The 13,431-nt window shown below is 41.7% G+C and overlaps 2 pseudogenes; one reads left to right on the plus strand and one right to left on the minus strand.

The window, feature by feature from the left end:
• Nucleotides 1-124: 124 nt before the first annotated feature.
• LOC143665258 (replication protein A 32 kDa subunit pseudogene) lies at nucleotides 125-1,616 on the minus strand (annotated as a pseudogene).
• Nucleotides 1,617-9,333: 7,717 nt separating this feature from the next.
• Nucleotides 9,334-11,422, plus strand: LOC143665140 (glucosamine-6-phosphate deaminase 1 pseudogene; annotated as a pseudogene).
• Nucleotides 11,423-13,431: the final 2,009 nt, after the last annotated feature.

Genomic DNA, 13,431 nt, shown 5'->3' on the forward strand with positions numbered 1-13,431 from the left:
CTGGCAGCTAGCAAACTAGAATAGAGTATATCGAAACCTTAATGCAGTGCTGAGTACTTCACACTTTCTGAAGGGGCTGGAGGGTGCATGGGCCAGGAACCAAACCCAACTTCATACTTCTTTTTCCCCCATTTCATACTTTTTTTTTTTGCAATGAGGAAACTGTTTTATTAAACAAATGGATGCACATATTTTTACAAAACAGTACAAAATAAGTACTTTCTTCTGCCCTGCTCCAGAGGCTACCACTCCAGAACCTCATATTCTCATAAACACGCTTTTCAGCAGCAGTCAAGACAATAGGCTGAATGAAAGTGCAATTCTGAAAGTAACTCCATATAACCAAAGTGGGAAACAAAGACAGGCAAAGGTTAGCTGTCCTTTGGTTAGCTCTCTGGCAATAGGTCTTAGTCCTGTTCATTTTGCCTTAACGAGAAACATTTTAGGAATAGAAGCTCCTGAGCATTTATTTAAGTAATACTGTCCAACTCTCTTGGTAGGTTCTCTTCCAATTCCATCTATCCTGATGTGAACTAACTTATTTGTATCTTCTTCAAGAAATTCTGTCCTGGTTTATATCCCTGATAATTGCCCATTTCCCTCTGAGCTTCAAAAAATTAAAACAAAACAAGACAAAGAGAAGTGCAAAAAGTTCAGAAGGATGTCAGTTGAGACCTTTTATAGATAAAACCTACTTCCTAGAAGTCAACTGGCCAAACTTATGCACAATTGGAGACAACAGATTGTGAAACTAGATCCAACTAGAAAATATTTCAGGTACCCAATTAGATCCAGTTATTCCTGTTATTCTGCATCTGTGGATTTAAAATGATCATCATCCACAGTGGAATAGATGTGTCCCTCATTGCTAAGGAAATCCACAGCTTGCTTGATTGAGGCTACATTCATGTGTGGTTGCTGGTTCTTGAGATCATGGAAGTTCAATCCTTCAGGTCTTGGGCAAGCTTTAATCAAACTCAGCACCTGGTTTTGGGCCACAGTGAGGCCATTGGCTGGCATGAAGTTATTCCCACCAAAGTTCCCTGCTTCACCCGCTCCTGGATTGCTGATAGGTGCTCTCCCTGCCAAGGGCAGGTTGTGAGATTTGCTCAGCGTCATGTGTGCATTGACTACTTCCAGAATATGTGTGGTGAACTCATTCATATCTTCCAGGGGCATGATCTTAAAGGCTACCAGGCTTTTTTTGTTCTGAAAAGATCTCAGGTGGCCAGCCACTTTCACATATGTTTCTGGAGGAACCACAGTATTTTCACTGCTTGCATCATCTGTGTCAACCCACCGGCGAACATCCATGGGTGCAGCTGTCATGTCATCTATTTTGTAAACAATGTTGGTTGGAGCCTTCTCTGCATGTCTGATTATGCCCACAATAGTAACTTGTGAAATCTCAACATTCCCAATTTTGAACACTTCATCAACCAGAGTGGCAGAAAGTAGTTGGGATATGGTACAAGGAACGATGTGCTGGGCTTGGGTTCTTGATTTCTTTTCAGCTTGAGAAGGTGTCGGCGATCCGAAGCCCCCAGGGGATTGTGTGTAGCCACCGCGCTGCCATAGGTGGAGCTGCTATAGCTGTCAAATCCACTATTTCACATCTTGCTCGCAGCTCCCTCAGAAAGGAGGTCCAGAAGGCTCGGGTCTGGTGGGTCGGCCCGGCACCTCAGGATCCAGTTGCTGCCACAGCATTTTATCTACTTTTTTCTCCCATTTCATACTTTTAAGACAGGGTCAGATTAAGGAGTGAGCCAGATAAGGCAAGTCATCATTTTTATATACTACAGCATCATTGGATAAGTTGATGAAATGCAAACAGCGAAGCAGATAGCAATCTCCAGTAATAATAGAAACACTAATGTAGCTGGAAGTGTCCCAAATGTCCATCAACAGGTGACTGAATAAACAGAATATAATACAGCCATTCAATAAATATGACTCAGCAATAACAACAACAAAAACTCATGAAAGAAACCAGTTGGAAAACATTATATACTATATGGTTCCAACTGCATGACATTGTGGAGAAGACAAAACCATAAAGATAGTGGAAAGATTGGTGGTTGCTGTGGGTGCAGGTGGCAAGGGGTGGTGGTGAGGGATGGCATCAGTGCAGTGCAGGGCATTTTTAGGGCAGTGAAACTATTCTGGATGATAAGGTATTGTCAGATACATGGCATTATACATCTGTCAACATCCACAAACCCTATATACACAGGGTGTGAACTCAAATGTAAACTGCTGTCTTTAGCTACCCAAAATGTTCATCAATTATAACAAATGTACCACACTAATGCAAGTCATTAATATTAGGGGAAACTATGAGGGGGGTATGGGGGGACTTGGTATTTTCTGTGCCATTTTTCGATAAGCCTAAAATTGCTCTAAAAAAGAAAGTTCATTATTCTTTAAAGAAAGGACTATATATGCACACATAAATATGGATAAAATTCAAGATCATTATGCTGAAAGAAGCCAGACACAAAACAATACATGGTATATGATTCCATTTATATAAACTCCAAACTAATCTGTAGTGATTAAAAATCAAATCAATGGTTGCCTAGAGGCTGGGGGTGGAAGAAGGGACAAACTGCAAAGGGATGTAAGTAATTTGGGGAGATGTTGAATGCGTAATGTACCTTGGTTACAGTGACGGTATCACAGGTAGATAAAACTGTCAAAACTCATCGAATTTCACATATTAAATGGATGCAGTTTATTTATTCCTCAATAAAGCCAATTTCAAAAATCCTAATGCAGACTGAGTTTAGTGCAGCATTTTTTCACAGCATTAATAACCATGCAATGCAGTCAGTTCAGAGTCATCACAGACATTTTCAGATGCGATTCAGAAATCATACATTTCAAACTGCTATCTGACAGGAGCTAGGGAATATTTTTTGAATTATTTATACTCTAAAACGTTTGCTTTGTCTCCTAAGAAGTTCTCCCAGTTCAAAAACACTACGAAAGAAGATTGTAAAAAGAAAACGAAGTAGAGAATTAGGAAATGTTTTATAGAGCTCTTTGGCTTTTTTTTCCCTCCAGAACTATATATATACATTTTTTCTTTTTTTGCCAAAGAAAGTGCACTAACAGTCAACTTGATTTTGCACAGTTTTGTTAAGAGAAGTGTCAGGACCTGATTCCCATAACCAGAGATGGGTAACACCAAAGCAGGGCTCTCTGTGCTCATGTGCGTGCATTTCGTCTGTTTGAAACATAACTGACACCAGTCCCTCATCTTCTCCTATGAGGAGACATGCAGTCCTTTAGTATTTGAATGTGTGTGTGTGTGTGTGTGTGTGTGTGTGTGTGCATAAAAGACCACGTCACACCATCACTTGCTTTAGCTGCTTTCAGGAATACTGAAAGACTCCTCTGCTTCAACCTATTCATTCCTTTACATTTTCCTTAGCTTTGCCCTTGTCTTCACTCCTGCCTACAAATAAACATCTTTTAGGGTGGCTACGCCAGGAAGAGAGAGAAAGCTGATAACTTGGGGTCTAGAAGGCCACAGATACAATTACCCTCATCCATCAGGGAGTGGAGGAAGTTTCCTGCATTTGCACATCGAAAGGCAGTATTTTGCTGGGTTTATTTGTTATCATTGAAGCAGATGCCCTGGTCTTGCTGATGAGGCCATTTTATAGTGGGACTGTGCCAAAGCAGCCATATCAAAATGTAAAAGATGCATTTTTTATTGCAAACTACATGTGCAAATGAAATGCCTGCCTCCTTCCCTTACATTCCTTGCACACTACTTGGAAATATTTTTTTTACGTGCAGAAAGTTTAATGGTCTTTTTCTTTTCTTTCTTTTTTTTTTTTTAGGCTGCATCATAGCATCCCTGCATCAAAAAACCCAAATGTTCTCTGTTTATTTGGGGGATATTCTTCAACTTAATAGTCAAAAGGAAATCAGGGAACCCAGAGGTGAGAGAACATCTTGAACAGGAAACAGCCCCTGCAAGTATGAACCATGGCTTTGTATAAATTAGAAAAAGGCTTCCTTACCTTGAGACATTTTCCAACCATCAGGTTGCAATCATTCATCTACAGTAATACAAGTCACAAGGCACAAAATAAAAAGCGACAGATGACAATCGTCACCCCATCTCAGGATTTTGCCCAGAGTAGGCCCTAAGTCAGTGCATGCCTTGTCTCCAGCTGGAGTACAGCTAGTAATGAGCACAGGATGGCCAGTCTGCAAATAGCTGGGTGCAATCAAATATACATTTTTAAAAATTTTACAAAACCAACAAACAAAGGAATCCCAAGTATTGATACTGAAGTTGCATTCTGAGCAGAAATAAACCAGAGACATCCGCTAAAAACACAGCTGAGTCTGACTCAGGAAATGCATCTGGAGAAAAGGGTTGACTCTCAATAGAACCATCTGTAGTCCAGAGGCTGGTGCTCAGGAAGTCTCTTCTGATCATGGGCCAACTGCCAAGTACCATGCAGAGGCCAGAACAAGGAATTCACCTTAACAGTCAGAACGGTCATACTCAACTTACCACCTTTATTTAGGAAGCATATTTACTTTCTGCAAAACTCTTTCTTTCAGGCAATAAGTCAGGTTGACAGATTCCTATTTGGCATGCACTGAGCCCATCCATCAGACCAGGGAAGAAGGGGGGAAAAGGAAATCAGTGAAGAAATGAGGGTAAGGTGAGAAGGGGACCTGCTGAGTGGAGGAAACCTTTTCTTAATTTCTCTGCCCACTGATATTTTCAGATTATGACTGAATCGTTCTGAAATTTACTCTCCTACATGGGACTTCACTAGGATCCAGGTCTTTTTTGTAATCCTTTGAAATTCTTAGAAGGTCTGGCTCTCGGGTGTCTTATCCACAAGAAGGTCCTCATTGTTCTGGAAACTTCCACAGGTGATCAAGGGTGGTTGACAGCCTGGGCATGTTACCCTATACTTGAAGGTATGAAGTGTGCCTGCCCTTGACCCCTGTGCACAACTGCCCATTCAGCTCCCACCACTGTCTCCTCATGATCCAGCTCCCCTCTTTTAGCAACTGGGCCAGGCTTACCCCCTAGAACAGCCTCTCCCTATGTTTCATACTCTGAAGCTCTGATTGCAAACTAATGGGTCAATTGGTGACCAACAGACAAGCTTTATTTGGCCAGAACAATGTTCTTAAAAGTTAAAAATGTTCTTAAAAGTTCTTAAATGAGAACATCTTTAAGTGAGACCTGCTCTCCAGGATGCTGCCTTCCCAGTCCCTGAAAGCATCTGAGCTGGCAACCACGAGCAGTTTATTTTCCTAATCCCTCTTTCCACTCATCTTGCCAAGAAAATGTATGTGTCTTATGTCCCAAAGCTAAGAAATGGCTAAACTGATTGTTAATTCACCTAATTGTGGACCAGTGGATAAAAATGGTGTGTTACCTACCTGGGAATCTTTGCCTTTTGGGCTAGTTTCTCCTAACAATTACTGCTTTAATTCAAAGAACTGAACTTTCTGATTGGGGAGTTTTAAAAATTCTTGCCAGGTAGTAGGGTAGGTATTTTAGGAAAAAAAAAAATCTCAGGAGCACATTAAAGGTTATGCCCCACTGAAAATTCCTGCTTTATTTGAATTTAAGCTTTAAAGCAATTGCTACAGGATTTGGCAGGAGATTTGAAGCCTGCATAGCAGCTCTTACCTTAAGGGATGGGACTGATTTCCAAAACGACATGTACACTTGTAACCATGGGTATTCCTCAAGCTATTTATTTCCTGTAAGGCTTTTGCTTTCCCCACACCACAACTGCTATGTGATTGTGCAGCTATTCGAATGGGTGCCAGTCCATCAATGAGTGTTTCTCTTTCCACATGACAAAGTTAAATGTAAAGAATTTGAACTTTCACTGCTGTTTTAGATTTTCCACACTCCTGATCCCTTCCATTAGCCAAATAATTGAGATGTCTGTGGTAAGTGCACAAGGCATATCGTAGAATGCAGAAAGTTTGGATGGGAGAAATAAGAAGAGAGATTTATTTTTCCCATAAAAGTAAAAACTCTTCATAAATCCTATGTCTCAGCCAATATTGCAGCTGTCTGACCAAATTGCACAATGGCAGCTCACAATTACCAAGCACCTATTAGGTGCCAGGTCCTACACTAAACAAACACTTTAATGTATTATCTCTTTTTTTTTTTTTCATTGTAACCCTCTGGCCAAGACACTACTGATATCCCCATTTTACTAACCTGGAAACTGAGGCACAGAGTGTCAGTAGGTTTTCAAATCCACCTTTCACCATACCGCCACTGAGAAGGGGGCAGAAAGGAGCTAATAAGTTTGCTTTAACAGAGACCATTTGGGGTGCTTTGCAGACATTCTCTCATTTCAACCCCCTCACAGTCAGCTGAAAGAAGCTTAGGAGAGGTTAAGTGACTTGTTCAAAGATACATCTTTTGCTGTGCATCCAAGATCTAAATGTCTGTCTGTCTGATTCTGGCAGTTTCCAGAAACATGGGGGGGTAAGTCATCTTTGGTCAACAGAGCATGATGTTTTGCCTTATGTGTCCATAGAGATGGCCATTGGGTGGGATTCGAGAGAAACTAGCAAAAGGTCTACTTCTGCTCTCCACTACTCAAAAACTCATTCCTTCAGTTAAATATTGCTCTCCTCTGAGACCCCTTCTGAAATGCACACACTCCAATGAGGGACATTTTTATTTTGAAAGAGTTTATCAGGTTCTCCCAGCTGCCTCCCCACCACCCAAGCAGTACCAAGGGGTGAGGGTTGCTAAGGGTAGGGAGAGTACAGGAGGTGCTGAAAATAAAAGGAGATCAGAATATGAGGCCAGGTCACCAAAAACTAATTTCCCAGAGTCTGAATTTTGCCTGTGGCCATTTAAAGCATGATTTCAACAATCTTGAATGAGAGTGAAGGTGTACAGTTAAGTTTCCATTTCCCCAGGCATGTCCTACATGTGCGGACAAAGTATAAATATCATTTTAATATATAGGAACAACTTCTATATAGGCTTAAGTCTTAAATCTCAGCAATTGCAGTGTTTGATTGTCTGGAAACCACTGGCGTTTTACATTTCCTTCTGGTGTTTTCAAACAATTCTACCCAAATGTCACATCTGGAAGGATCGTTGTTTGAAATGAAATTGTTTTTGGAAAACACTGGATGCCACGTAAAAGAATTTTCCAATCCAGACTGTCTATTGGCCAGCTACTAGTGTGCTACTTATGATTCGGAGTTTTGTTTTGTTCCCTTTAACAATGAGAAAGATTTGGTCATTTATTTGGAAATGCTGTTAATATTATCCTCACGTACCTGATTTTTTTAAAAAAAGGAACTGTTGGTACTTTGAATACATGTTCGGCATTTAAGTTATTTAATTGTTAATGCAAAAATACAGGACTGAAAAAATAGGTCATTGACCCAACAGAGTCTAGAGTCTATGTTCCTAACATTATAATTTCTTAGCTGAAGTTTCTTTTTTCCTTTTAACATTTGAGATAAAGCTGTTTGCGTTTTCTGATCTCTAAGAAAGACATTGCTTGGAAAGTGAAGTATTTGAGGCATTGGTTGGATTTCTGGCCAAGGTCGTTATGGCAGGAAATCACTTTTCTTTGCCCATTGGGTTGGCACCAGCCCTGATCCTCATGGTCAAACAGCATCCAGGTCACGGGGCAAAATGAAGCCATATGGGAGCAATGGACAAGAGAGGAAAAACTCAGAAACTGAGACAGGCATCCCCCTAGAGCTCTAGTTCTTAGCGAGAGCAACAGCATACGCCATCACTTGAGTTTGTCCAGCTTCTACAGTTAGAGAAAAGAAAAGAAAGCATTGACACTATCTGACCTGGAACCTGGAAATTTGGTTAATTCCAGTACCTGATTTGTCTATTATATGGTGAAAGGTCCTAGCTCAGGGGGAAGGCCAAGGAAAGATGTTTCCCAATGAAGGAAAAGAAGAAATCACCTTAGATAAACTAGAAAGAAGTCTAACCTTAAGGGATTTTTGTTTTCCATCTTTTATCAGAAATGTTGAACCTAATCTCACCCTATGCTTTTTCCATTGCCCTGCCCCATGCACTACTCCCCTCTGATTTCCTGAAGCTTTATGTTGGTACCAGTGATACTTTTTGTGTTTTCATCCTCTCTGCTTAAACAAGGGTGGCCTGAGACGTGACAACTTTAAGGGATCACAGTATCAGTGCTTGGAACGTTAATATTGGAAACTTACTGACTTCCTTGATTAGGTCTTTCCTCAATTTCTAGGATATTTCTTTATATAGTAAGACAACATTTTAGAGAAAAATATTTGACAGAGGCAATGAAAGTGAGAAGGAGGAGAATTGCACAATACTAAAATGTAAGCAAGAGATGGAGTCATAAGTAAATCCTCCACCATCCATAAAGCTGAACTTGTTTCTCATATTTGGCAGTAAGAGTCTGTTCACCTCCATTTTAATAAGGACGGCTTCAAGATTGGGTTGCACTAGCTTTGGTGGATTCTAAGAACATTAGGGAAAATTATAACTTATTGACCTTGGAATATGGGTTTTTAAGAATCATGGATATCCATTCAGTTATTCTATAAAGAATTATTAAGTATTAAGCATCTATCACTGAGAAATGTAGTTGTATGTAGGTTTGGGGCTGGAAGCAGGGAAATGGAGGTGGGAGAGGAAGGCAGGTTTATAAAAACATACGAAATCATTTTAAGCTAGCTTAACTCTTTGAGAGTATGGCCATGTTGCACTTTTTGGTCACTTTAGGTCTGAATAATATTTGTTGAATTTGCCATATGGAATCCTCTCCTCTAACTGAGGTTATAATCAGTAATTTTTTTTTCTAAAAAAAGAAGTCACATATGGGAGCCCTAGTGCAAAGATGATCTATTTTCTCTTTATTCTTTGGGCTTTGGGAGGTGTAGCTGATATCTATCATGGCCTCTCTTTCCACCGATATGTGATATTATAATTATAACTTGAGACCGATTAATTTTTTAACAATTACGTTGAATTGTAATTTCGTACAAGCGAATTTTGGTCTTCAAAATTCCCTAATAGGAAGCTATACACCCATTTCACCCATGACACTGTTGCTCTAAGACATATCTGTCACATTACCCTCTCTCCAAATCCACACACATTAAACACACACACACTCACACACAATGCACACATGTGGAAGACTTTGGGTTGGCCTCTATGGCCAACATTGCAGAAGGGCTGCTCCTGTTACTTTCAAGTTATACTCCTGTGCCCCTGCAAGCCACGGGATGCTAGAATGTTGCCTGATATGCAGACATGGTTGGCACCAAGGGGAGATGAAGAATTGGCGCATGGAGTCAGACACTGGTAGTTCAGCGCTCAGCATCATTGGGGGACAGTTTGTGAGGCTGAGGCTGGTTTTCATTACATCAGCACAGGTGAGGAGGTGAATAAGGGCCACTGAAGGTGATTATAAGGGTAAGAACACCAAAAAAAAGATCCCACTCAATGTCTTATCTACAATTTCTAAAGAGTTCCAGATCATGTTTGCTTTTGGAGATCATAGAGCTCTAGGAGTTCTAGGAGTCTTACTGATTTCAGTAGCTAAGTTTTGCAGAAGACATGAAGAGACAAAAAACTAAGAAGGCTTTCAAATTATCCTTTTTGTTTGTTTGTTTTGTACCCCAATCTTTTTCATCTGATAGGCCTTATAAACTTGCTTGATAGTTCACTGAGAAAATATGATATAAGCTAACAGGCTGCAGCCCCATTTTCCCACTGCAAAGCTACAAGCTTGCTTTCATCTGCACTCAACATATCTACTGAAACAAAGGAAGAAGTTCCCCTTCTTTCAAAGGTTCCTCCTTCCACGTACACTGGGGATCCCACCTCTTGGTGCCTTTTTTCCTCCAAGTTTGGCACTTTCCCTCATCACCTCTCCTTCTTCTTCAATCTCCTTCTCTTCACTAGATCAATATTCTAAGCATTCTAATATAGTTTGGAAGAAATCTCCTACAGTCTGGAAGGAACCCTTCCTAAACCAGTATTTTCTCTTTCTAGCCAACCTGCTATTTCTCTCCTAGTCTTCAAAGTCAAGCTTCTCAAAATACATTTATCTTTACTGCCCATCACTATACTAAATGTCCAAGATCCTTAAATGAAATCCATATTGCCAAATGAAATAGATACTTTTTTAGTCCTTATCTTTCTCAGCCTCTCCGTCTTCCATAGTTTCCCACACCTTCGTTCTTGACATTTTCTCTGATCTCAGTTTCCATGACACTATACTCTCTGGGCATTTCTCCCATATTTCCAGCTACTCGTTCTCAGTTTCTTTCTCTTCTCTGTAATGCCTCCAGGCTCATCCTGGGCCTTTCTCTTGTTCTGACCCCGTGCTCATTCCCATAACCTCGAATCGACTGTGAATATAGGTTAATATCACGCAAATGTAAACTTTCAGTCCAGCCCTCTCTTCTGTGGTCCAGATTTATACATCCAGCTTAACTTATGCAGTTAGTTGCCCCACAAACATTTTGAATTAGTTATGTTCAAAACTGAACTACTGGCCATTGCTGCAGCAGCCGCTGGTGTCCTCAACACAGCGAATCTCATCTTCTCGACAACTATTCTCAGGCCAGTGAGTGGGCAGCCAAATACATCACGAACCACATCATCCAGTTTAGCCCAGGGTCAGACAAGTGCTTCACCTTGGGATCCCCCATTAGGGGCACCCCACTCGGCTGCTACAAGAAGCTGATTGAGTTCCACAAGAATGGGGAGCTATCCTTCAAATATGTGAACAGCTTCAAGGTGGACAAGTATGTGGGCTTTCTCGAGACCACCCAGACAGTCACCACCTCTTCAATGGAACAGCTTCTTCAAGCACACTGACATCCAGGTTCTGAGTGGGAACGCAGCAGGCCTGGAGGTGGAGTGTGTGATGCCCACAGCTGCAGGTGGGATCGAGCCATTTGTGGGAGGCATTGACCTTGATGGATACATCATCTTCAGTGAACGAGGCTCCAATCTGGTGTCCAGGACTCGTGTGAAGACAGTGGCCATGGGCACCATCCTGCCCAATGCGAGGTTCTTCAATGGAGAGCTCACCGAGGTGCCCACTATGTCCCTGGTGGTGGGCCCTGGCATCATCATGGATGTTAGAGAGGTGATGATCTCATCACGGATGCACGCAAGGCATTTGCTCTGTATACCACCATTGAGGAAGGGGTGAGCCACATGGGGACTGTATCTGCCTTCTAGCAGCAGCTCCGCACAGAGTTAGTGTATGACGAGGATGCCACCCTAGAGCTGAAAGTGAAAACTGTCAAATATTTCACATGTTTAATGCTTGTTCATGATGAGTTGGTGGATCCCTTATACAGCATCAAAGCGAAGGAACTAGAGAACAACCAGTCTCCCATGAAACCATACAGTGACTAGCCTGTGCTATACCTAGTATCCACAGGGATGGGTAGGTTCTTCTGGAAATGGTCTTTAGGAGAACACAATCATATTTCTTTAATCTTAGTATTAATATTCCTGATAAGTGAGTAAGCCTTTGGTTCTTGTCTATGAGGTTTGGTGCCTAGCCCTATAGTTTGGCTACTTGGGGAATGACTTGTTTGTAACCTACTCCTATTCAGAAAAAACCCTCTAAAATATACTCCATCCATCTTGGTGTCTGTCACACCTAGGTTAGGAGTTTTAAACTTTTTGTTTTGTCTCTGACACAGTTTATATGAACAACACTCTCCCTTTAGGAGCTGCTATGATTCCATGCAGTGATTCTCAACTGAGAGGGAATTAGGGGCTTGTGTATACTGGACACAACCTCTTTGGAGAGTCTTAAGAACCTCTTGGTTCTGCCACCTTATTGAGAATCACTGCCCTTGATTGTCAAAAGTAAGTACAGGGAAACAGTTCCTCCGGTCAGCAGCAAGGGCTGTGGAAAGAAAACTCTTGCTTCCTTCCTCCCTCCCAGTTTTTTTTCTTTTTTTCCCTCCTGGTTTCAGAGCTGACCTTTTATGAACTTGAAGGACTCCTTGGGGGAAGATTTGAACGGTGGGGACAAGGCGGCACTAAAGAGAAGGGTTTTTTGCTAATGACCCCAGAGCCCCAGTGGGCCCAGCTGTCAAACTCCTCTCCCTTAGAGATCCTCTAGCACCAAGAGGAGGAAGGCGGAAACTGTTTTCCCATCAGAGCCCTGTGTTTTTGTTCAAAGGTCTCACTGTGGCTGTTCAACTGTGCACTCATTAGAAGGTGGGTGGTCCACTAGGATAGCAGATTCTTTGTCAGCATTCAGTCAAAGTGATGGGAGCCAGGACAAGAAGCTCAGGTGCGAGAGACATGTCTTCCAGCACCCGTAAGAGCTGAGTGCCAAGATAACATACCCAGTGCTTCTAAAGCTGCCTAATTTTCTTTCCCTTACTGACAGGACTCTGCCTTCCTTAGAACCTTCTTAGGCTCATATGGTATGGTCTGTTTCTAGAGCTTAAGGAAGTACAACCCCTCTCTCCATTGGTCCTTCACCCCTTGTTCATAAGATGAGTCTATTGCTCTGCCTTCCTTTCACTCTCTGAAGCCTTCATAGAGTGGATGCTGCCTTCTCCTGCCTGTCTTTGTGCCTATTGGCAGCTGCTGTTGCCTCTCTTTCTAGGGAAGACTTTTCTGAGCCTGACCTAGATCTCTTTCTTGTACTGTGTTTGGTACCAGTTCAGTTCAGTTCTGTTTGAGGCTTTTCTACGTGATCGTCACTGTCATTCTGTTTAAGCTAATCTTTCAAAGAACTTGTTTAAATGTGATATTTTCTATTAAATCCAGTATTTTCAAATTAAAAAAAAAATTGAACTGCTGTTCTTATCCCTCAAAGCCTGCCTGTCCTCGAGTCTTCCCCATTTAGAAAATGGCACATTTCATGTAGTCGCTCAAGGTAGAAATCTGGGAGTCATCCTTTGACTCCCCACCACACCTCTGCACCTTCCAACCATCACCAGGGTCGGGCCATTGCACCTTCTCCATCAGAGGCCAAGCCATTATCACCTCTCACCTGGATTCCTGCTACAGCCCAATGTCTGCTGTCCTTATGTCCACAGAGCAGCTGGAGGGAACTGTGCTCCCTCTACAGCTTCATCTTGTGTGTGTCTCCCCAGCCTCAGTAGGATCTCATCAGATGTGGACTTCTTTAAGTTCCATTATAAGATCTCTCTTGCCTCAGGGCCTTCACACATGCTACCCCCTCGCCATCTTTTTTCCTAACCATGCCTTCCAATCTTTCATGTCTCAGCTGAAGTGTCACTTCTTTCCGCAGGTTTCTGCTACCAAGATCCTGAATGCCTCCCTCTCACTGTTACACATTGCCATATTGCAATTTGAAATTGCATGCTTATTTTTATCTCTATCATATTGATTCTTGCATAGGGCTATAAATTCCATGAGAACATGAACTATGT

Source organism: Tamandua tetradactyla, chromosome 21 (assembly GCF_023851605.1).
Source record: "Tamandua tetradactyla isolate mTamTet1 chromosome 21, mTamTet1.pri, whole genome shotgun sequence".
Taxonomy (NCBI): domain Eukaryota; kingdom Metazoa; phylum Chordata; class Mammalia; order Pilosa; family Myrmecophagidae; genus Tamandua; species Tamandua tetradactyla.